General features: G+C 34.8%; 1 pseudogene; it reads left to right on the top strand.

Moving 5' to 3' along the window:
• Positions 1-159: 159 nt before the first annotated feature.
• Positions 160-22,978, top strand: LOC122292233 (annotated as a pseudogene).
• The last annotated feature ends 4,479 nt before the right edge of the window (positions 22,979-27,457 follow it).

The raw sequence follows: 27,457 nt of genomic DNA, 5'->3' as shown, positions 1-27,457 counted from the left end.
TTAAATTACAAAAATGCCAAGACTATAAGAAATTAATCTGTACCGGACGGAATCTATATTTCGGCCGAAATTCTTTATACCGGCTGAAACAGTCCTGTACCGGCCGGTACACCCGGTATTTTTACCGGTACGAAATATACATTTTCCTGTACCGGTTTCATGACCGGTACGGTATATTCCGGCCGTACCGGCCGGTACGGTACGGTACCAAAAACACTGGTTGAAAGTGTATTTTTACGGCAGTTTATGGGCATTCACGCTCTCAAGTACCTTTAGCTTTTATTGATAGAAGATAAAGTTGCTTCTTTGTCCTGATTTTTGCATGCTCTTTTATCACATCAAAGTTGTAACCTCCTGGGCTGACTTCGATACGTTTCAGAGGATCTCGTACTAGATTTTCTATGCCATTGCTCACGGCTCTTCCATATTCCAGGGAGCTGTAGAACAATAAGCTTTCTGATATTACAGGCATTACCGATCTACCTTCAAATGTCACTGTCTGGTTTGCTTCTATACTTGCTTCCTAATGTCAATGTCCCAATTTATTTCACTTAGATCTTCATGTGTGATAAAACCCATCTTCATACTGGGGTGTCTACTTGGTAAAAGAGTGCTCTTTTTATTAGTATTGTAATGTGGAAGACGCATTGATATAATGATTATGTGATGCATTTTGATTCTTGACTTCCAGGCTTCAAGGGAATCCCTTATGCTCAAACCCAACAGTCCAGTTTTGTGGATCTGAAAGTGGGGACGAAAGTAAAAGTCAGGGTCCAACAAATAACAATTTGCTTTGCTCTTGTCCAGTGTCCACCCTCTTATGAAGATTCCCCTACATCTGATGGTTGTGCCTGTGCTGCCCCTATGCTTGTTGGATATCGGTTAAAAAGTCCTGGATTCTCATATTTTCGTCCGTACAGATTTGAGTTTGAGGCCTACTTGACATCTGAACTCGAGTTAGTCCGTCATCAACTGTACATCGATTCGTTTGAATGAAGGACCACGACTGAAAATGTCCTTGAAGCTTTTTCCAGTAGATAATCTTTCCAATGACAATGAGGTTCTGCGAATCATGAACATGTTTAGATCGTGGGAAATCCCTAATAGACATCATTGGACCTTATGAACTTCTGAACTTCACTTTATTGGACGTTTATAGAGATGGTTTGTCTCGAAACCCTTATCTGAAACAGTTTGTGACATCTTTATTGAAGTTAGAATTGATACTTGTTTTAGAAGTTGAAGAATGTATTCTCTGGAACAATTCCTTTATACTTAAAAAAAATATTTTTGGCATGTGGAATTTGTTGTGCTTCCGACCTGTCCAAAAATCACACAAGACGATAGATAGACAATATTTAAGTGGTTCGGCAACTTGCCTACGTCCACTGAAGCAGAAATGTTTGTATAATTTTACAAACACTCATAAACAACTCTCTATCTCTCTCAAATGGCCTCTATTCTGGGTTTCTCCATATCCATATTTTCACCCTTAACCCTGCCTTGATCTCTCACTGATCCATATTTGCTGCATACTCAAGTGATCTTTCACACTTGGGGGGTTTTCAACAAACACCCCCTCCACCCAAGTGTGTCATACTAGGATGGTACAAACAGTTGCATCCTTCAAATGATTGCATTCCCTCATTGGAATGCTTGTTAGCCATGAGAGATTTCCGTTATCAAATGCATCTGCAGGTAAGTCTTTAAATGGATGTCCAAATACCTCTCCAAATGCATCTTCAGATGCATCAGCATCGTCTACATCCACGGAGCTTGCAAGGGATTTTCTTCAAAGGAGATTTACAAGTGCTTTACTGCACAATCTCAACTCTCTAGAATTCTTTTTTTTTTTTTCGCTCGAGTCCATAAGTCCATACTCATGTACACCTTGAGCAAACTGAGTTTCGCTCGAGCCACAACTGAGCGAACAATCTACCTAGTGCCTTTACAGCTTTCAAACCAGGCTCCATAATCCTACAATCACACCAATCTCCAACTTGGAGACTGGTTCTCAACATGCTAGCCTCTATCTTTAGCATGATCCCTTATAATCTATACAATTTTACAGCTCATGTCTTCAAATTAGAAGACTAACTAAAGTGATGCATAACTTTAGTTCATCACGTACAGTGCCCTTAATCAACACATCTATATAGGGCAACACATCTCTCATTGCACTGGGAATCAATGGTCTCGCATGGACCTTGACACATATCAGATAACCTGTTACTAAGGTCTCCATCTCTTACTCGAGCAACTGACTCCACATCCTGCTGCTAACATATCCTATCTTCAGTTGATGTGCCCATCTTGTGTGCAGTCTCTGCTAACTTCGACTTGCATAATCTCCATTCTTGCAAGATTTTCTTCATACCGTAATTCACTACCTTCATTCAGCAGGATGTAGTTTAAGGTAGTAACCACCACGGATGTCTGATCTTCTTGGCAGTTATGTGATCACCAACTTTAAGTGTAGATATCCCTGAAACATCTGACGTTTTGTTCCCATCTCTCACACATTTGCTTCATGTCGTGGTCTAGGGAGATTTCTTCAAGTTTAGATGAGAAAAAGTAAAACTGAGTTACTTTTACTTCTTCATCTAATTCACATGACCATTACCACGAGCCAAGACCAATGAATCATTCGTGACCTTCCATGTCTTTTTGAGAAAACACTACTGAATGACTGTTGTCTGCAAGCTGTCTTTAACAGCATTGTGCACTGCAAAAAATGCAACGCCATGTATTTCTTCAGTCACCATATTCACAGCATCATTCTCAATTTTCTCCTGATTTTAGCAGTCTCTTGTGGCCTGTCTTGCCACAATTTCTAGCAAGTCATCTGTTGTCCAGATCTTGACTTGCATCTGTCCTTACTATCAATATTCAGGACCAACAACTCGAGATCTTATCAGAATCTCTTCTGCGCACCTCCTCATCTAGGATAAGATCTCTTACATTAATAAACTTCAACTTCGACTTCTTTCAGAATTACTCATAGCCATTCTCATGACCTCCCAACTTTTTGACCACAACGTCAAATACGATTGGCAACAATAATACCTTCTGCCTTTTATGAAATTGAATTGTTTCTTCATCTGCACTTTGTTATTTGCAACTGGCTTTTCAAAGAAAGCCACAATGAGATCCGTTGCGGTTCTCCTCTTAATAACATTATGCTCTATGAGTTGTATGACTGCAAAAACCTGCTGATATAACAAGTTAATCAGTATCGTCCAATGATCTGAAGTTTGCTCCTCAAACTTCACGATCCCAACTGGCTTAAATCAAGTCCAAACGAACTGAGTACGGTAACATTGGACTCCAACTGGCTGACATCAAGCCCCAAAATCAATGAGTTTGACACGACTCCAACTGGCTGAGATCAAGCCCAAAACAAATGAGTTTATCGTGATTCCAACTGGCTGCGATCAAGCCCAAAACAAATGAGTCCATCACGACTCCAACTGGCTGCAATTAAGCCAACAACTGATCTGAAGTATGAACGGTCCAGATCATTAGTACCGATGGCAAATCTCAACATTCCCACCGTACGGATGAGTTCAGAATGATCCAAATAGTTTGTCAGCACTATTTGATCATCACGATTGAATTCCAACTGGCGATCTAGCCCAAAATGATCTGCAACTCGTGGATGGTTCAAATCGAATGTACCAATGGCGAATCTCAACATTCCCACCGTACAGATGAGTCTGGAATAATCCAAATAGTTTGTCAACATTATCTGATCATCGCAATGGAACTCCAACTGGCGTAGATCTAGCCCAAAATGATCTGCAACACGTGGACGGTTCAGATCGAATGTACTGATGGCGAATCTCAACATTCCCACCTTACATATGAGCTCGGAATAATCCAAATAATTTGTCAGCACTATTTGATCATCACAATTGAACTCCAATTGGCATAGATCTAGCCCAAAATGATCTGCAACACGTGGACGATTCAGATCGAAGGTACCGATGGCGAATCTCAACATTGCCACCGTACAGATGATGTGAAATGATCCAAATAGTTTGTCATCACTATTTGATTGTTGAAATCGGATTCTGAATGGCTTAGATCTAGCCCAACATGATCTGTAACTCATAGAAGGTTCAGATTGAAAGTACCGATGGAGAATCTCAACATTCTCACCGTACGAATGAGTCTGAAATGATCCAAATAGTTGGCAAGCACTATTTGATCGTTGAAATCGGACTCCGAATGGCTTAAATCTAGCCCAACATGATCTACAACTCATGGACAGTTCAGATCGAAAGTACCAATGGCGAATCTCAACATTCCCACCGTACAGATGATCCGAAATGATCCAAATAGTTTGTCATCACTATTTGATCGTTGAAATCGGACTCTGAATGGCTTAGATCTAGCCCAACATGATCTGTAACTCATGGACAATTCAGATCGAAAGTACCGATGGCGAATCTCAACATTCCCACCGTACGGATGAGTCCGGAATGATCCAAATAGTTGGCAAGCACTATATGATTGTTGAAATCGGACTCCGAATGGCTTAGATCTAGCCCAACATGATCTAAGACTCATTGACAGTTTAGATTGAAAGTACCGATGGCGAATCTCAAAATTCTCACCGTACGGATGAGTCTAGAATGATCCAAATAGTTTTTCAGCACTATTTGATCATCGCGATTGAACTTCAACTACGTTGATCTAGCCCAAAATAATCTGCAACTTGTGGATGGTTCAGATCGAATGTACTGATGGCGAATCTCAACATTCCCATCATACAGATGAGTTCGGAATGATCTAAATAGTTTGTCAGCACTATTTGATCATCACAATTGAACTCCAATTGGCATAGATCTAGCCCAAAATGATCTGCAACACATGGACGGTTCAGATCGAAGGTATCAATGGTGAATCTCAACATTCCCACCGTACAGATGATCTGAAATGATCCAAATAGTTTTTCATCACTATTTGATCGTTGAAATCGGACTCTAAATGGCTTAGATCTAGCCCAACATAACCTGCAACTCATGGACGGTTTAGATCGAAAGTACCGATGGCGAATTTCAACATTCTCACCGTACGGATGAGTCCAAAATGATCCAAATAGTTGGCAAGCACTATTTGATTGTTGAAATCGGACTCCGAATGGCTTAGATCTAGCCCAACATGATCTGCAACTCATGGACGTTCAGATCGAAAGTACCGATGGCGAATCTCAACATTCTCACCGTACGGATGAGTCTGGAATGATCCAAATAGTTGGAAAGCACTATTTGATCCTTGAAATCGGACTCTGAATGGCTTAGAGCTAGCTCAACATGATCTGCAACTCATGGACGGTTCAGATCGAAAGTACCAATGGTGAATCTCAACATTCCTACCGTACGGATGAGTCTGGAATGATCCAAATAGTTGGAAAGCATTATTTGATCGTTGAAATCGAATTCCGAATAGCTTAGATCTAGTCTAACAAAGATCTGAAAAAATGGACGGTCCAGATCATCTGGCGCCTGAGACGCACGCGCGGCAGAAGGGCGTCTGAGGCAGGTGCGGCGCGTGGCCTACACGCGCCAATGTCCTCTAGGGCGCGTGGGGGCGTGTGAGCGAGTGCCTTGCACGCGTCTTAACCCCCGGTGCGCTTGGGGGGGCGTGGACACGTGAGGGGCATGCGTCTTCTTCCTCTAGCAGCGAGTGGGGGCACGTGGGCGCATGTTTCGTACTCATCTTCTTCCTTTGGTGCGACTGAGGCGCGTCTATGCACTCTCCAACTTCTAGGGGCGCGTACGAGCTCCTCCGACATCCGTTTTTGATGCCGTTTGTGGCAACAGATTCATCTTGATGCGAGGAACATCATAGTGGGGTCAAAAGTTGATTTTGACCAACTTAATTTTTCTAAACAGCGCGAACCAAAGCTCTGATACCAATTGTTACGCCTCCGGTCTGTCCAAAAATCACACAAGACGATAGAGAGATAATATTTAAGTGGTTCAGCAACTTGCCTACGTCCACTGAAGTGGAAAATCAATATTTTCAATATGTTTGTACAATTTTACAAACACTCATAAACAACTCTCTATCTCTCTCAAATGGCCTCTGTTCTGGGTTTATCCAGAATCTATTTTCGCCCTTAGCCTTGCCTTGATCTCTTGCCACAGTGAGGATGATTTTAATGTTCAGCAAATAACTTCCTTTTATAGGAGGAGCCATGGGGGACAAACTCCCATACTTATTGACCAAGAGGGAGGCTTCTTTCGGTGCACAAATATTGATCAATATTTGCTGCTAGAAACTTACGGTGGGTGGCTTGACTGGCTGCATACTCAAGTGATCTTTCACACTTGGGGGGTTTTCAACATAATTATTCTCTTTTACTGGTGTTTGACGCTTGCATATTCTTGTCACTCTGAATGACGTGGTGTGTGCCTGTAAGTTTCATATTTAAGTGGAGATGGCCTTTCCTTTTGCTGCCAAATCTTGTTGAAGAAGGGCATGATCTTCACAGTTCAGGGCTTTCATCTTTGATATGCTCCCTTAAGAAGTATAACAATTACAGTTGCACTTCTGTGATCCAGTCCATCAGTGAAAAGCTGCAATGCTTCATCTAGTTCAAGATGATTTTAATTTGCTGGGAAATTACGAAATGTTCTACATTGATTAGGAAGGCAGCCACAAATTCACACTGACGATGTTATAGATTGTCGCTCCAATACTGGCTTTTGCCATATGTCACTTATGACTTGTCCCCCCCCCCCCACCACTCATGGACAAAATATGCCTTTGTCATATCTTACCACCTTTGATGTGTTCATATATGAGATGAAAGTTGGTGGATACTTTTGATTCTGTTTATGCTCATGGTATTCACTAATCTCACAGCAATTCCCACCCCTCCAAAGTCTTATTTAAGCAAAGGCGCATTGGCTGGCATAGTATTGGGGGCCATTGCAGGTGGAGTAACATTGTCCACAATTGTTTTTCTTCTGGTGCTGAGAAGGCGTATGAGGAACATCAGGGCAATTTCAAGAAAACGTCATGGTGAGTATATTTTGTTTATGATGTTTGATTTTTAGGTTGAAATCTAATGATTTCTCACTGTTTCTGTGATTGTCTCTATTTTGCATCCAAATTAGGCCTGTTAATCTGGCCAGAGAGATGCTCGTCCAGGGGTATCCTGAGGTAGGAATGCCTCAGCCTGGCCTGAAATGCTCAATACCTTACCTTTCTAAGCTAATGCTGTTGGGCAAGTTTCAGCCAAGTTTGGACTGCGCCATGACTAGAAACATCATTGAGAGGAGAGGGTCTACTGAAACATATACAGTAAGGCTTGGGTTTCATATTGGCTCAGACCAGCTCTATTTTCAAGCCTAGACTAAGATGCATTCTACATTCTACGTTAATATTGTTTTGTCTAAGTAGGTGAATATGCATTCCGAGAATATGAGAAATTGGTCCACTTTTAGACAAGGCCCCTTTCCAATGAATGAGTTCATTTTTGACATGCATGCTCGTTGTATCTTGTCAAACCCTATAAACGGTTTTGAAGAATCCATGTTTATCAGCTTAAAACTCAGCATTCTTATTCTGCTTCTAGCAGGAAATATCTTGTGATAGTATGTGGTCATATCAATGGGGTTTTTGGTTTGCCTAAGAATTTGTTATTGGATAACATTCACTTGTTTTAAGGACCTGTACCATGCTCATAAATTTTCTTGTGTTCATTGTTATCACATCTGTATTTAGACTTGTACTTGTATCTGAATCCTTGAAATATAAATGGAAAGTTAGATTCATAGCTGTATTGATCATTTTAAACAATGGGCACAGCATTTTTATAAGCAACGTCCATCACTATGCTTTCATTTTCAACGTTGGACCTTTATTTGATATGCAGCATCTAAGGCCTTCATAAAAATTGATGGAGTGAAGGCTTTCACTTATGGAGACTTGGCTATGGCTACAAACAATTTTCACAGCTCCACTCAGGCTGGCCAAGGAGGGGTATGGAAAGGTTTATAAGGAGTTCTGGTTGATGGTTCAGTTGTGGCCATAAAACGCGCACAAGAGGGATCCTTGCAGGGTGAGAAGGAGTTCTTGACAGAGGTAGAATTTTTGTCAAGGTTACATCATCGGAACCTTGTGTCTTCAATTGGATACTGTGATGAAGAACGTGAACAGGTGCCTTTTCATATCTCAACTGAAAATAATATTGAAAGAAAATCAACAAAATGGATTATCCATCAATCTTATTACTGAATCGACAAGGAGATAAATCCTTCCGACTTAGGAAGTTGATGGAATAAAAACTAAAAATTTGAAAGCTGAAAGAGCAGAAAAGCCAAAGATGCAAACCACATACATAGTTGCTTTGTATGATAGCAAATGACAGAAGAAATTAAACTCAATCTAGGGGCATTAAATGCGAGATGCAACTTTATTCATTAATAATACAGAAACATTTTAGGAATTCTTCATGAATAAGGCCTATTTGTTTCTAAAAAATGTACAAAAAAAAAAAGAAAGTTGGTATCTTCACAATGCACTTAGGAGAATAGAGTCCTTCCTTTTCTTTTTCATGAGCTGGACTTTCCTCCCACAAAATTCTAATTTTCATGACAAAGGACTGGTTTTTCTTGCTTTCAGTTGCTGAATTTGCATTGATTTTTTTTTTTTTTTTGCCGGGGGGGGGGGGTTTGCGGAGAAGCATCACGTGAGTATTGTTGTGCATGCAGATGTTGGTCTATAAGTTCATGTCAAATGGTACTCTAAGAGATCAACTTTCTGTTATGACTTATAATGCTTTAAGTTTTGCTTTCTCGATTTCATTGTAGTTTTTTCTGAGTGTTCTTCATAGCATATGATTGCAAGTGAAATCTGTAATATAGGATTTGCAACATCACATTTCCACTCTCCACCTCTCTCTTTATGGGCTAATTGATTGTTTATGTGTATAACAACACAGCCAAGTCTAAAGATCCTCTGAATTTTGCTATGAGATTGAGAATTGCCCTAGGATCAGCTAAGGGCATCCTTTAACTGCATACAGACGCTAATCCACCAATATTTCACCGAGATATCAAGGCCAGCAATATATTATTGGACTCTTAAGTGCACAGCAAAAGTTGCTGATTTTGGACTTTCACGACTTGCCCCAGTTCCAGATATTGAAGCGGCCATTCCGGCCTATGTATTTACAGCTGTGATGGGAACACCAGTAAGACTCGTATATATGATATTTAGCAAAGAGAATTTTATCTTTTGCATGAGTTAAGTTATAAGTTTATAAAAAAAATTTGTATTAATATCTCTATTCTTAAAACAAAAGAAGTGGAGAACTAGATGAAATAGGCTTAATAGTATGCCGTAGGAGATAAAAGTAACTGGTGTTGATTTCTTTGTTTCCTCATTCTTTGATGTAACACATCTTTGCAGGGCTACGTAGATCCAGAGTACTTCTTAACTAATAAGCTGACAGACGAGTGACGTATATAGTCTTGGTGTTGTTTTTTTAGAACTCCTGACTGGGATGCAGGCAATCTCACATGGCAAAAACATCGTTAGAGGTGTGAAATTTTTGCTCCGTAATTCATGTTATTCCTACAGCATAAAAAATAAAGAAGCAGCATAAAAAATAAAAAAAATGAATGGCATGGAGAGATATGAATTTGTTGAACAATCTTCACCACCAGCCTTGAGTGAGACCTCTGCCGAGCAGTGTACTTATTAATATCTTGGATTTTAGATTCAAATGAAACAGCGTCCCCATTAGTTGAGCCAAAATCAGAATTCCTTGCATGTGGTCAGTATTTTATTGTAGAATTTAACATCTTAAATGGCCTGGCTGCAGTGCCTAATATAACAGTCTGTTATAAATATATATCTATATCTATATCTATACTTATATATAAAGTGTGAATCCGTTATGTATAGTATTTTCGTCTTTTTTTTTCCTATTTTACCCTTAGTTTTATTTGACAATTACGGTGGTTTCCATTTTACTTTTCTTTTACCATCCGAAGATCTATCCTATAAACCATACTCACGGCAAGCCACAGCATAAAAGATCAATAAGAAAACAAAACAAAATAAAAAATACAGCAAACAAAGTACAATCTAGATCTGCAATATACAACATAGATGTGGCGATTAGGATTTAGGTGTGAAAGTGAAAGCAAAGAAAAAGTTACTATTCATGTGAGAGGGAAAAGAGCTACTTCGTTGAGTCTTGTTTTAAGCTGGTTAAGTTAAAATGGTCTTTAGATATATATTGTTATTGTTTTATTTGTTTCTTTTTGTCATGTGTAATGAATGAACGTGATCTGAGTCATTTTAAAAGCTAATCGTGTCACTCACGAGTCACGGGCCTAGAATAGAAATTAAAAAAGTAAAAGTAAAAAATTCATAAAATAATCAAGAGACCCTAGAACAAATATTAAAATAGAAAAAAAAAATCAAAAAGTGATTAATACACCACGGGCCAGTAACATAATCTAAGAAAAAAAAAAGTCATAAAAACAAAACAGCAAGAGTGGTCTACATTTACGGAATTGAAACCCAAATTTGCTTATTTTATATGTGAATAGTTATAAATTTAAAATTAAGAAATTTTCATGTTTTATTAATGTTTTAATAGTGTTTATAATATTGATTGTTTCTTTTAATATATTTATTTTATTCTAAAATCTACTATCTTGTTTGATCCTCTAATATTTGCATTTGTATTGTTCTTCTAATATTCGCATTTGTATATATAATAAATATTTATATTATATTTTGTTTTTTATATAATAAAAATATAATAAAAAAAATATAATAAAATTTTAAACATTAATTTACATCAATTGGTAATATGACATTATTATATTTACACGGAAAAATAGGTAATATGTAGTCATTGTTGAACAAGAAGTAGTAATTTGGAGCTTACAAATAGATACTGTTTCTAAAGATTCTGGGTTTTTTTAGCACAATTTCCAAGCAATCTTTTAGGTTAAAATCACACACTTCCTCCAACAATAATGGTGAAACTATGCATACAAGGAGATAAGATAAAAATGAATATCCTCCTTTCTCTATATAAAGTACATGAGATATTGTGTCAGAATCAAGTCATCACTCGTAAGGGCTCCCTTCCCCACTTGTTGCATGCAGACAAAACCCAGTGTTTGATTGTCTATGGTTTCAATATCTTTGATGGCAACTTTTATTAATTTATTTTCTTAATTTTTTTAATATGGTCATTGTTGAATTTCTTTCCCTCAGTAGTTGTCATCATAAACTAATGTTTCAGAGTTGCGTGGCCGGCTTATAGACGTGAGAATTCTTTGCACTGCTTATGCTAAAGATGGAAAGTGTATTCAATGTGGTTCATCCAAGGGTGGATAATTGGAGCTATTATTTTTTTTCAAAAAAATAAGATTCTATAACATATAGTCATTTTTGTGTATTTTTTATACATTTTACTAATGTGATTGGTTAAAATAATTATTATATTAAAAAAATAATACTATCAATCATATTAATAGAGTGTATAAAAAATACACAAAAGTGATTGCACATATATTTTAAAAAAATAAAATTATAAAAAATCAGGCTTTCTTATCAGATTAAACTTTGACAAAAGCGATTTCTCATTCTAGATACAATGCCTAGCCCAATCAATCTGCATTCCCCCCTCATATCTGTATTTAAAAGTTATTGTTCAGAATACGACATTTTACCTACTCCTCAACATTGAGTTAATAAAGGATTTGATAGTTGACCCTGAAAAATGAAAATAAATATATCATGAATGGACCCACTTAAGAGCTTGAACAATATTGTAGAAGGTCTTTGCTTTCCATTGACTAAGCAAATATATTTTGAGCCAATTAATCAATATAAAAGATGGAATTCAATCAAATATAAGTATTTTTATAACTACTTTCAGGTAGGGAACCTCGAATATTTCTACCTTATATTCTTTTTAATAAATAGAAAGAGAAATAAGACATAAGCTTGGGTCAGGAAGTAGAGAAAGACAAAATTAAATGAACTATAGGAAAGAAATAAGGAATAGACTACTGAGAGCTAACACATAAATTAAAACTGCTATAATGGCCAACGGTCTGTGGTCCGATGACACAATATCCACATCTCTAAAATGAAGATTATGAGTTCGACCCTCTCTCCTCCAATATATCAAAAATAAAAAAAAAAAATTAAAGCTGCCATAATGAGCTCAACATTGAAATGGAACATAGAAAAATAAAATAAGACAAAAAGGTAAGACTAGCGATGAACAACTTGGAAGCCCACATTCTTGGCAAAGGGATCCCTTTTTCTTGGTCCAACATTCAATGGAGTGGGTCTACGTATTATATCTATATTTATCTAAATAATAATAAAGAAATATTTTGATATAAAACTATATGAAATCTTGATTAGCCTATTAGGAGTACCTTACCTTTATTGTTGAATTCATGAATGATTTCGCAAGTGATCCCAAAAATGAAAGCTCATTTGAATACTTAGGTTAAGTTTGGTAGATGAGAATTTTCATCTCAAATTCAAAATTCTCATCTTATTATTACAACTTTTTCAAATCTCCACACAAAATATAATAAACAATTCAATTTTTTCAAATCTCAATACAACTTTTTCAAATTCCAAAACAATAATAATACTAAAAATAATATTTTAAACTTTCATCTCAAAATTCTCATCTCTACCCCCATACCTCCCCTTAATCATGGTAGGCCTCAGCATTACATTAACCATGCAGAGACACATAGTCATATTGCATTAAATTAGAACAATGATGGCCAAAAATAAGACTAGGCAAAGCTCCTCCAATAAGCTTAAGATTGGAAAAAGGTTAAGATTGGAAAAAATGGATAGAGGCGAGATAAAACATTTCTGCTCATTATGATCATGGCTAGAGGGGATCAAAATGTCCGGATTGGTTACACAAAACTAAAAATCTCATCTCATTTCATTTCAACTCATCATTACAACTTTTTCAAATTCTTATACAAAATATAATAAACAATTTAAAATTTTCAAATTTCAGAACAAAATTAATATTAAAAAATTATATTATAACAATATTTTATTCATTACTACTCTCCCATGTCCGAAGTAAATTACCCAACTCTTTTAAACTCCCTCATTTCTTGCCGAAGTTTCTCTCCGGGGTTTACCATTCAACTCGTCGGTGAGTGAAAGAGATGGCAACAATCTACATCAGCAGCAAATGCTTGAGCATTTATAATGGCGAGCCGGTAAGAAAGATACCACCGCATTTCATATTACATTAAATTAGAACAATGATGGCCAAAAATAAGAGTAGGCAAAGCTCCTCCAATAAGCTTAAGATTGGGATAAGATCAGAAAAAATGGAAAGAGTAAACATTTCTACTCTTTATGATCATGGCCAGAGGGGACCAAACATTTAAGATTACTTCAACGTCTAAACGGAACCTAATTCTAAATGTTATAACGTTCTACCATCACTAAATAAAAAAAAATAAAAACAGAGAAGCAAATTTGGCAGTGTTTACATCCGCGGCATTTGTTTATGCGCCGGTAGTTATATAAATTTAACGGCGCTTAATGTTTCCATCTATAAATTTTTGAGATTCCTGGCGTTAAATTTTTACGCCAGTAATAATATATAGGTTTAGTGGCATTTATAATAATACCGCCAAAATAGCAATTATGTGTCGAAAAATTAATAGTTTCTCAGCATTTAGATTGTTACGCCGATAGTAATATATGTTTTTGGCAGCGTTTAAACAAACGCCAATACATTATTAATTATACGCCGTTATATTAACCATATTTGCCGGCATTTTTAATCTACCGCCGGTACTAATATATAGCATCAGCGGCGTTTCACAAAACGCCGACAATTGATAGAGTTTATGCTGATAATGCATCTTAGGTTGAATTAACAAAACCAGGACAACTGTCTTTGATATCAAGAGCAAGAGCTCGCATTGTCGAGTTGAGAATTTCGTGGAATTTTATGAATAGTAATAAAAAAGTGAGACTTTCCTATACATTTCTCAACTTCGGATGGGAAAAAATAACAGAGGAGAGACCAAGCATTATGCTCTTTATGATCATGCCCAGAGGGGACCAGCCAATGTTTCTTGTTTTGCACCAACTTTCAGGCTCGAACCATAAGCTTGAATGAGGGCCCTCCCATATAAAGCCAAAACCATATCCATCACCTCTACCCTATATGCATGTATCTGTCTCCAACTTAATGTTCTTCTATATATGCAGCTTTTCACTGAAGTTTCTGGTCCTTCCTCCATAAAGATATTTCTGTGGTTTTTTATATAGAGTTGCTCCATTTGGTGAAGGTGAGCATTCCGTACTTGACAAGGTATCAAATGGTTGTGGATATGTTTGGATCTCATTGAAAATTTCATAGAATTATGGCAATGATTATTCATAAGTTCAAGCTACTATCTAATACGAGTAATGATACACGGCATTTTTTACAACACATGATATAAAATGAGGGTATTTTTTTGCAAAGTGGTGTTACTTTTATAGTTTTATATGATATTTTACAATAATACCCTTCATGTTAAATATGATTGTAAATATGTTGTGAAAATATTGTGTTTATCATTTTTCTATTATGAAAATAAAAGTACCCAAAAACTTACTTAATTCCTATTCCTTCCTTGACAATACCAAGGAAAACTAGAACATTCAACAATTTAAGAAAAATAGAAAAACCCGAGTTAAGTCATATCTTAAGATGATCAATACAAAATATATACTGCTGGTTGTCAATTAACCTATTGCCCGTAATGTGAAAGGAATCTTCTGCAAAACGGGAACTGTATTTGATCATGATCGAATCATACTCTCAAACCTGGTCTTGAAAATGCAGTATTTTTCTATTTTTCCTAAACATGTTATTAAGCTCAGCTCAGGTTAATCCACTGTGTTGAACTCAATCAAATAAGTATTGATATTTATTTCCTATTATAAGGCTGGTGCTGGTGGTTTAATACATAATCCATTAGGAAATTTGGTGATAGCTTTTTCCGTCTCTCTTGATTTCGATATAAATAACTATGTTTAATTCATGTCCCTGTTGCATGAGGTTAGACATTTGAGAAATAATGTGGAAATTGAGATGGATTCTATAGTTGTTGTAAATTGTCTTGTTGCCTCTAATTGTCCCATTTGATACCTAGAAGATTATTGGATTGAGCTCATGGAGTTACTTCAGGACATCAACTTCACCATTCGGCATGTTTATAGGCAAGGCAATAGCACAGTAGATTCTTTGGCAAAATTGGAGGATTGTGCTGCTACTTGGGAGTCTTTATCTATGGTCCCTTCTTTACTAAGGGGTCTGATAAGGACGGACTTTCATTATATTAAAATTTGATTTAAAGGGATGGGTCTTTTATTGCTATTGGTTGATTTCATTTGGTTGATTTATATTTTCACGGTATTCCTCCACGAAAAGAGTGAAGTTTCAATAAATTTAGGAGCTTAGTTCTCCATTCATTAGAGAGAGAGAGAGAGAGAGAGAGAGAGCACTTTGGCATCTTTGTTATAGTTTCCTTTCTCCGACCGTTAGTATCGTCGCACTGTTTCTATTCAGATTATAATTGAAGCCTTATTCCATCGATGATCAAGCATTATTGCCTCTCTCCCCGGTCAGAAGTAAATTACCCAACTCTTTTAAACTCCCTCATTTCTTGCTGAAATTTCTCACTGGGGTTTACCATTCAACTTGTCGGTGAGAGAAAGAGATGGCAACAATCTGCATCAGCAGCAAATGCTTGACCATTTATAATGGCGAGCCGGTCAAAAAGATACCACCACATTTCATATTACATTAAATTAGAACAATGATGGCCAAAAATAAGAGTAGGCAAAGCTCCTCCAATAAGTTTAAGATTGGGATAAGCTTAAGATTGGCATAAGATTGGAAAAAATGGATAGAGGTGAGACTAAACATTTCTACTCTTTATGATCATGGCCAGAGCGGACCAAACATTTAAGATTACTTCAACGTCTAAACGGAACCTAATTCTAGATGTTATAACGTTATACCATCTTAGGTTGAATTAACAAAACTAGGACAATTGTCTTTGATATCAAGGAGTACAAGACTTTGCGTAATAGAAATTTCATTAGAGCAAGAGCTCGCATTGTCGAGTTGAGAATTTCGTAAAATTTTATGAATAGTAATAAAAAAGTGATACTTTCCTATACATTTCTCAACTTTGGATGGAAAAAAATGAACAGATATGAGACCAAACATTCTACTCTTTATGATCATGCCTAGAGGGTACCAGCCAATGTTTCTTGTTTGGCACCAACTTTCAGGCTCGAACCATAGGCTTGAATGAGGGCCCTCCCATATAAAGCCAAAACCATATCCATCACCTCTAACCCATATGCATGTATCTGTCTCCAACTTAATGTTCTTCTATACATGCAGCTTTTCACTGAAGTTTCATGTCCTTTCTCCACAAAGTTATTTCTGTGATTTTTTATGTAGAGTTGCTCCATTTGGTGAAAGTGAGCATTCCGTGCTTGACAAGGTATCAAATGGTTGTGGATATCTTTGGATCTCATTGACAATTTCATAGAATTATTGGGATCATTATTCATAAGTTCAAGCTACTATCTAATATGAGTAATGATACACTCGGCACTTTTCACAACACAAGATGTAAAATGAGGGTATTTTTTTGTAAAGTGGTGTAACTTTAATTGTTTTATATGATATTTTACAATAATACCCTTCATTTTAAATATGATTGTGAAATATGTTGTGAAAAGTATTGTGTTTATCATTTTCTATTATGAAAATAAAAGTACCCAAAACCTTACTCAATTCCTATTCCTTGCTTGACAATACCAAGGAAAACTAGAACATTCAACAATTTAAGAAGAGTAGAAAAACCCGAGTTAAGTCCTGTCTTAAGATGATCAATACAAAATATATACTGCTGGTTGCCAATTAACTTATCAACGTAATGTGAAAGGAATCTTCTGGAAAACGGGAACTGTATTTGATCATGATTGGATCATACTCCCAGACCGAGTCTTTAAAATGCAGTATTTTGCTATTTTCCCTAAACTTGTTATTAAGCTCAGCTCAGGTTAATCCACTGTGTTGAACTCAATCAAATAAGTATTGATACTTATTTCCTATTATAAGGCTAGTGCGGGTGGTTTAATACATGATCCATCAAGAAATTTGGTGCTAACATTTTCTGTCCCTCTTGATTTTGATACCAATAACTATGTTGAATTCATGTCCCTGTTGCATGAGGCTAGACATTTGAGAAATAATGTGGAAATTGAGATGGATTTTATCGTTGTTGTAAATTGTATTGTTGCCTCTAATTGTCCCATTTGATATCTAGAAGATTATCAGATTGAGCTCATGGAGTTACTTCAGGACATCAACTTCACCATTCGGCATGTTTATAGGCAAGGCAATAGCACAGTAGGTTCTTTGGCAAAACTGGAGGATTGTGCTGCTACTTGGGAGTCTTTACTATGGTCCCTTCTTTACTAAGGGGTCTGATTAGGGCGGACTTTCATTATATTAGAATTTGATTTAAAGGGATGGGTCTTCTATTACTATTTGTTGATTTCATTTGATTGATTTATATTTTCACGATATTCCTCCACCAAAAGAGTGAAGTTTCAATAAATTCGGGAGCTTAGTTCTCATTTCATTAAAAAAATAAAAAAAGAGAGAGAGAGAGAGAGCGCTTTGGCGTCTTTGTTACAGTTTCCTCTCTCCGACCGTTAGTATCATCGCACTATTTCTTTTTAGATTATAATGGAAGCCTTATTCCATCGATGATCAAGCATTATTGCTACTCTCTCCTGTCAGAAGTAAATTACCCAACTCTTTTAAACTCCCTCATTTCTTGCCGAAGTTTTTCCCTGGGGTTTACCATTCAACTCTTCGGTGAGTGAAAGAGATGACAACAATCTACATCAGCAGCAAATGCTTGAGCATTTATAATGGCGAGCCGATAAGAAAGATACCACCGCTTTTCATATTACATTAAATTAGAACAATGATGGCCAAAAATAAGAGTAGGCAAAGCTCCTCCAATAAGCTTAAGATTGGGATAAGATTGGAAAAAAAGGATAGAGGCGAGACTAAACATTTCTGCTCTTTATCATCATGTCCAGAGGGGGCCAAACATTTAAGATTACTTCAACGTCTAAATGGAACCTAATTCTAGATGTTTTAACGTTCTACCATCTTAGGTTGAATTAACAAAACTAGGACAACTGTCTTTGATATCAATGAGTACAAGTCTTTGCGTAATAGAATTTCATCAGAGCAAGAGCATTGTCGAGTTGTGAATTTCGTGGAATTTTATGAATAGTAATAAAAAAGTGATACTTTCCTATACATTTCTCAACTTTGGATGGGAAAAAATGAACAGAGGTGAGACCAAACATTCTGCTCTTTATGATCATGCCCAGAGGGGACCAGCCAATGTTTCTTGTTTGGCACCAACTTTCAAGCTCGAACCATAGGCTTGAATGAGGGCCCTCCCATATAAAGCCAAAACCATATCCATCACCTCTACCCCATATGCATGTATCTGTCTCCAACTTAATGTTCTTCTATATATGCAGCTTTTCACTGAAGTTTTTGGTCCTTCCTCCACAAAGTTATTTTTGTGGTTTTTTATGTAGAGTTGCTCCATTTGGTAAAGGTGAGCATTCCGTGCTTGACAAGGTATTGAATGGTTGTAGATATGTTTGGATCTCATTGACAATTTCATATAATTATTGGTACGATTATTCATAAGTTCAAGCTACTATCTACCATGAGTAATGATACACACAGCACTTTTCACAACACATGATGTAAAATGAGGGTATTTTTTTGTAAAGTGGTGTTACTTTTATAGTTTTATATGATATTTTACAATAATACCCTTCATTTTAAATGTGATTGTGAAATATGTTGTGGAAAGTATTGTGTTTATCATTTTTCAATTATGAAATAAAAGTACCAAAAAACTTACTCAATTCCTTTTCCTTGCTTGACGATACCAAGAAAAACTAGAACATTCATCAATTTAAGAAGAGTAGAAAAACCCGAGTTAAGTCCTATCTTAAGATGATCAATACAAAATATATACTGCCGGTTGCCAATTAACCTATTGCCCGTAATGTGAAAGGAATCTTCTGCCAAACAAGAACTCTATTTGATAATGATTGGATCATACTCCCAGACCGGGTCTTGAAAACGCAATATTTTTCTATTTTTCCTAAACATGTTATTAAGCTCAGCTCAGGTTATTCCACCATGTTGAACTCAATCAAATAAGTATTGATACTTATTTCCTATTATAAGGCTGGTGCGGGTGGTTTAATACATGATCCATCAGGAAATTTGGTGCTAGCTTTTTCTGTCCCTCTTGATTTTGATACCAATAAGTATGGGAATTCATGTCCCTGTTGCATGAGATTAGACATTTGAGAAATAATGTGGAAATTGAGATGGATTCTATAGTTGTTGTAAATTGTATTGTTGCCTCTAATTGTCCCATTTGATATCTAGAAGATTATTGGATTGAGCTCATGGAATTACTTCAGGACATCAACTTCACCATTCGGCATGTTTATAGGCAAGGCAATAGCACAGTAGATTCTTTGGCAAAACTAGAGGATTGTGCTGCTACTTGGGAGTCTTTATCTATGGTCCCTTCTTTACTAAGGGGTCTGATTAGGACGGACTTTCATTATATTAGAATTTGATTTAAAGGGATGGGTCTTTTATTACTATTTGTTGATTTCATTTGGTTGATTTATATTTTCACGGTATTTCTCAACCAAAAGAGTGAAGTTTCAATAAATTTAGGAGCTTAGCTCTCCTTTCATTAAAAAGGAAAAGAAAAAGGAGAGAGAGAGAGAGAGCGCTTTGACGTCTTTGTTACAGTTTCCTCTCTCTAACTGTTAGTATCATCGCACTGTTTCTATTTAGATTATAATGGAAGCCTTAATCCACCGATGATCAAACATTATTGCTACTCTCCCCTGTCAGAAGTAAATTACCCAACTCTTTTAAACTCCCTCTTTTTTTGCTGAAATTTCTCCTTGGGGTTTACCATTCAACTCGTCGGTGAGTGAAAGAGATGGCAACAATCTGCATCAGCAGCAAATGCTTGAGCATTTATAATGGCGAGCCGGTAATACAGATACCATCGGTTAAAGCAAAATTTTTATTACTTGACTTGCATCAGTCGTTCTACTACATGTCTTGTGTAAACTGCAATAAAGCGACTGGATATGAAAAATTCTTATGCTACAATTGCAAAAATATGAGTATCGGACAACGACGATAAACATTTTATTTCATCACATTAAATTATAATTTTTTACATAATAAATATAAAATAATAATTATAAAAATTATGCAATAATAACATTCTCATTAATTATAGTTGTCGAGCCTATTTGGAAATAGAGGATAACATTGAATGCATGGCAGTTGTCGCCTTTGGACTGGTAGCAGAAGAATTACTGAATTCTACAGTTGTTGATCTGTTCGAACACATAGGAGAGGTAAAAAATCTCTTTATAAATTTATTCAAAAAACCCTATTACATTATGTTTTATATTTTTTCATTATTACAGGAACACCTACCATATTTAGCAAACACTGCAAGTGCAATTTCAGAAAAAGAATGGATTATACATTTGCGCGCAAAAATGAATCAATATGGACAATTACGCCAGAACAAGGTTAACGTTCTCTCCGCCAAATCTATAAATTAAGTTACGTTATAAATACTCTAAATCTCTTTTTGTTAAACTTATCACTTTTATTATTATATCTTTGAATAGAATATTGACTTGTATATAAAGTTCATATTTATTATTTTTATTTCTATTATTTGGCTATACATAGCGTGTATATTACCCTTAGCATATTATATATATATATATATATATATATATATATATATATATATAATTAGTATACAAATTATGCCCCCAACTAGGCAAATGTCCAAAGATGTTCCCTCTAATAGTATATACCTAAAGGAAATAGTTTTCGTCCTTTTCAGGTTAACGATGCTTATCAATCTGGTATGATCTTTTCACCCATTGATGGGCGAATGGGATTTTATCCTTCTGAAAGTGTGGTGAAATTTTAAACCTTGGCCCTCAAGTGTTGCCAAGAAGAGACGGGTGCACGACCTTCAATGGCAGAGGTGATTCAAGAACTTCAAAGCATATGCAGTGTGATGCCCGAGGCTGATGCCATAACAGCAGATCACTTCAGAATTCTATTGGTTTCTTTTTTAAGTTTGCCCGCCAGGGGGCGGCGGGGGATATTGCACCTACACAATAGCGGAACTAACGATTGTGTTTGGGGGCCCACTTTTCTACTATATATTTGACACGTTTACATAAAGAATAATGTTAAATACAGTTTTAAAATATACAAGATTTATGTATTTTATTTAAAAAAAATAGAGTCTATTATTAAAAAATAATTTTTTTATATAAGTTCTAGATTTATTTTTTTTCTTCAAAGGAAATGGGTGAGACTTGCACATTTTAGGATTGCAAACATTATTTCTCTTATATAAATAAAAAAAAAAGATTGAAAAATCATAACTATATAACTACAAACTATTTTTCATTCTGATTGCAAACCCCATTTCTCCTATGTAAATAAAAAAGAGATTGAAAAATCATAACTATATAACTATAAACTATTTTTCTTATAGATCATTGACCTTAAATAATCTTTCTTGTATTTTAACTTTAGATTCCATATTAAAAAACTCAATATTGTATAACAAAAAATTTTGAGATCCATATTAATAAGTTTATTATTTCTCATAAATTTAATTTTAATTTTAATTTTAGAGAAGCCACATCCTTGAAAATATATAATATATATAAATGAAACAAAAATTTGGGACTATATAAAAAATTAGAGAGAGACATTTCTAGATATATTAAAATTTTAAAAAATTTCAAAGATCGTATGGAAATTATAAAATTTTTTGGGGGGCCATTTTTTATATTTATAGAATCATGTATAAAATATAGGAGAGTAATTTATGTTTTCACAAAGTTTTGAGAGGGGGGCATGGGACAATGTGGTTCCGCCACTGCACTCACACTTAACTAACAAAATGATGTATATGTTGGTGCATAATACTTGTGATGTATGGATAAATTCCGGGCAGACAGTTTTGGGGAAAAAGTAGAAACAAAACTAAGACATGGATTGAGGTGGGTGTCTTGATTCACAATCTTACAGCTGGTTTTTCCACTTATTTTGTTCCATTAGAATTTCACTTTTGGTGTGTTCCCGACTCTAGTTGTTACTAGGCCAACCTCATTCTAGTGTTTCTTTTCCTTGAGATAAATTCAGCTGCTAGCATTCATTGTCCAGCAATGAAGATGTATTGGAAAAATAGGTAAAATGTAGTCATTGTTGAACAACAAGTAGTAATTTGGAGCTTACAAATAGATACTATTTCTAAAGATTCTGGGGTTTCTTAGCACAATTTCCAAGCAAGCTTTTAGGTTAAAATCACACAGTTCCTCCCAACAATAATGGTGAACATATGCATACAAGGAGATAAGATAAAAATGAATATCCTCATTTCTCTATATAAAGCACATGAGATATGGTTTCAGAATCAAGTCATCACTCGTAATGGCTCCCTTCCCCACTTGTTGCTTGCATGCAAACAAAACCAGTGTTTGATTGTCTATGGTTTCAATATCTCTGATGGCAACTTTTATTAATTTATCTTCGTAATTTTTTTTAATATGGTCATAATGATAGTGTTGAATTTCTTTCCCTCAGTAGTTATCATCATAAAAACTAACGTTTCAGATCGAGTTGCGTGGCCGGCTTATAGACATAAGAATTCTTTGCACTGCTTACGCTAAATATGAAAAGTGTAATCACTGTGCTTCATCCAAGGGTGGATAATTGGAACTACTATTAAAATAATTATTAGAATTCAGAAATCAGGCTTTCTTATGCAGACTAAACTTGACAAAAGCGACTTCTAATTTTAGATCCAAGGCTTAGGCCAATCAACCAGCATGCCGCCCTCATATCTGTATTTAAAAGTTATTGTTCAGAATACGACATTTTACCTACTCCTCAACATTGAGTTAATAAAGGATTTGATAGTTTACCCTGAAAAATGAAAATAAATATATCATGAATGGACCCACTTAAGAGCTTGAACCATATTGTAAAAGGTCTTTGCTTTCCATTGACTAAGCAAATATATTTTGAGCCATTTAATCAATATAAAAGATGGAATTCAAGCAAATATGAGGGTTTTTATAACTACTTTCAGGTAGGAAGCCTCAAATATTTCTACCTTATATTCTTGTTGATACATAGAAAGAGAAATAAGAAAAATGCTTTGGCCATGAAGCAAAGACAGACAAAGTTAAATAAACTATTGGAAAAAAAAATAAGGAATAGAATACTGAGAGCCAACACGCAAATTAAAACTATCATAATGGCCAAAGGCCTGTGGTCTGATGACACAATATCTACATCTTTAAAATGGAGATCATGGGTTCGACCCTCCCTCCTCCGATATATCAAAAGAAATTAAGCTGCCATAATGAGCTCAACGTTGAGATGAAACATAGGAGAAAAATAAAATAAAATAAAAAGGTAAGACTAGCTAGCGATGAACAACTTGGAAGCCCACATTCTTGGCCGAGGGATCCTTTTTTCTTGGTCCAGATCAGATGCTTCGGCTAACTTCTGATTAAGATATTCTATATTTAAACATTTTTTATATATATAGGAAAAGTCTTAAATAAAGCATGGTGTCACAACATTAAATGTCGTCCGTGTGGATAATATAGACCCAACATTCAATAGAGTGGGTCCACGTATTATATCTATATTTATCTAAATAATAATAATAAAATATTTTGATAAAAAAAACTATATGAAATCTTGATTAGCCACAAACGTTATTATTTGTTGTTGATAAGTTTAAAAGTTTATTTAAGAATAAAAGGAGATAAACTCAATTTACAATAAAAAATATTCATCAAATTTCATAAAACTTTTTCAAATGTGCGGCTAGAGTAACTTAAATAAGCAATCCCCAAAATAAACCCTAGGCCAAAAATACAAGCCTTCCCAAAATACCCTTAGCTGAAATCAAAGGCCTTCCTAAACCAAACCCTAGCTGAAATTATATACTTTTCCAAATTGCCCTTGGATGGGTGCCCCCTCTATTGTTTATATTAAAAACTTTTCCTTAAAATCCTAGCTAATAAAATATAAGATATATGTGAGCCAAGCATCCTCAAACCTAATTATTCTAAACTAATTCTTATTATTAATAAAAATAAGTCATTCAAATAAATTAAACAAGTCCAAAACTTCAATCTCATAAACATAACAATAAGCCTAAACAATAATCCCTAAAACATGTTGCACTCTTCCATAGATTGTATCAAATGGATCAAAATTGGTTCTCCTTCTTTCAAGCACATCTTAAATGTTGAAATCTTGCTAGCTTCACCCCAAGTGGATTGCACTCATCCTTGTATTATTTCCTTAATTTTCTTAACTCTTGATCTTGTAATTGGTTCATCTGGAACTTGTAAAAGATTTTTAATACTCGGTCCACATTGGTGCCCATCATATAAGTTTTAGATAGAAAACAAAAAAGAAATAAAAGGTGATAGAGTATTATAAACTGACTTATATGACCACCTTTAACAGTCATAATTGACCGTCCTTAGCCGTCAATTATGAAGGCCAAAACTTTCTTTGTACTTTTATATATATAATATCTTTCAAGGTTTATAATATTAAATCTTACACATTATTTTATCTCTCTTTCGTTCTCTCTTTATCTTTCGCTCTCTCTCTTTATTAGTTTCATTACACGTGCTTTCCTATACATTTCACAACTTTGGATAGGAAAAAATGGATAGAGACAAGACCAAATATTTATACACTTTATTATCATGACTAGAGGGGGGACCAGCCAATCTTTCTTTTTGGCACCAACTGGCACCAACTTTCAGGCTCGAACCACAAACTTAAATGAAGCCAACCCTCCCATGTAAAGCCAAAACCATCTCCATCACCTCTAACCCATATGCATGTATCTATATCCAACTTCATATTCTTTTATCTATGCAGCTTTTCACTGAAGTTTCTGATCCTTCCTTCACAAAGTTATTTTTGTGGTTTTTTATGTAGAGTTACTCCATTTCGTGAAGGGGTGAGAATTCCGTGCTTGACAAGGTATCAAATGGTTGTGGATATGTTTGGATCTCATTGACAATTTCATAGAATTATTGGGATGATTATTCATAAGTTCAAGCTACTGTCTGATACATATAAATAAGAAAGAGAACGCCATAAAATAAGTACCCAATACTGGGACTGTTGCATTTTGCGTGTACTCCACCTGATATCAGGAAAATAAAAGTACCCAAAAACAAACTCGATTGAGATCCAAATCCTCAATTCCTATTCTTTGTTTGATGATACCAGAAAAAACTAGAACATTCAACAATTTAAAAAGAATATAATAACCCGAGTTAAGTCTTGTCTTAAGATGATCCATACAAAATATATACTGCCGCTTGCCAATTAACCTCTTGCATGTAATGTGAAAGGAATCTTCTGCAAAAATGGAACTGTATTTGATCATGATCGGATCATACTCTCAGACCAGGTCTTGTAAATGCAGTATTTTTCCATTTTTCCTTCCTTTTGCACGTGTGAAAGACTGCTAAATTATGTTGACTTTAAGTTTGTGGGCTCTCCATCAACTGAAAATGTTGAAAAAATAAACATGTTATTAAGGTGAGCTCAGGTTAATCCATTGTGTTCCACCTTGCAGGTTTTGGCCACCTAATATAAACTTCATACTGACTATAAAATCCTATTGGGTTTCTTTATGGTGTAAATATTAATACCAGTTTTTAAAAAGTAATTACTGAATATCAATAATAAAATAATTTAAGATAGGTTTGGATAGTGAAATAAGAATTGTTAGTTTTTGATGAAAATTTAAAATATTATTTTTTAATATTATTATTATTTAAAAATTTAAAAAAATTAAATTGAAATTTGAAAAAAGTAAATGATTTATTATATTTTATATAAAAATTTAAAAAATTTATAATTATAAAAAAAAAAAAATTATACCTCATCCTACTTGCAGTTATCCTTTGACATGTTCATGGAAGAGAGCCGAGAGACTGTGACACCTTTATTTTATGGTATTATGTCAGCGTTGAGAGTAGTTACTGACTTCCATTTTGGAGTTCGGATTTATTTTTTCAAAGCACGAGGATAGAAATTATAACCTGTTGGTTGTGTGTAAAAGTAAAAAGAGTTTTGTTATGTATAAATACAGTCGTATATTAATTTATATATTAATATTGATTTATTTATATTTAAAATTTAAATTAATACTGTTTTTAATAAAATTTACTTTTTAACCAATTACATCACATTAATACACAGATTAATACATAATTATACTTGTAATTATATTTTTTTAAGTAAAAAATACATCTCCAACTTCTGGATTCATGCTTTAGAGCTACAATATAAAAAATAAAAGAGCTAGAATCAAGCGTAGAAAGCAAGGAAATAAAAGTCATGAATAAAATTTATTATAATTTATTAAATATATAATATAAATAATTAAATTTATCTCTTTTTTATAAATTTAAAATTTTTAAATATATGATAATTTCATATGATATTAGATTAAAGATTTTTACGCATTGAATCCACTAGAGAGAATAAACATAAGTGGTGATTTTGTATAGTTATTAGAAAAGTTTGAAAATTTGTTGTGCGGTGTATCGGAAATTAGATTTACAAAAAATAAAAAATAAAAAAATCATATTATCTTATGACTGGCGATTGTACATGGTACGACCATAAGAAGGACCTTTTAATTGTTCTTTGATATGCGGCAAACCACGGTTTGTATTGAGAGAAGAATTTTCCTTGTATTGATTCAAAACTTAATATTTATTGACTGCGTCTCGGATCGAAGAGCATGTTGGACACGAAGAGTAATTCTATACATGAGCCATTATTTATGCTGCATATTACATATTTATAGGTTTTTATAATATGTAACGATGTTTTTTATAGAATATATAGATATTTTTTATAAAATATGTAGTGTGCAGTGATGAATAATATCTTTTTCCAATATTTTCTCGGACACGAAACACCCTCAGACGTTTATGTTGTCCATGTTACGGTTGGATCTCTCGGGCTGAAATTATCATCGTAGATTCGTACAGTCTCCATTTAGTTTTTTATTTTTATTAATGAAAGGTTTTTTTATTTTTATCTTTTCTGTTCATTGGGTAGTTTGATCCTTGAACAATCAACAATGGACCAAAACTTGGTTTCTTTCCTTTTGTCATTGCATTGTGG

Source organism: Carya illinoinensis, chromosome 13 (genome assembly GCF_018687715.1).
Source record: "Carya illinoinensis cultivar Pawnee chromosome 13, C.illinoinensisPawnee_v1, whole genome shotgun sequence".
Taxonomy (NCBI): domain Eukaryota; kingdom Viridiplantae; phylum Streptophyta; class Magnoliopsida; order Fagales; family Juglandaceae; genus Carya; species Carya illinoinensis.
The sequence above is the reverse complement of the archived record's forward strand: the minus strand, read 5'-3'. Positions and strand labels throughout refer to the sequence as shown.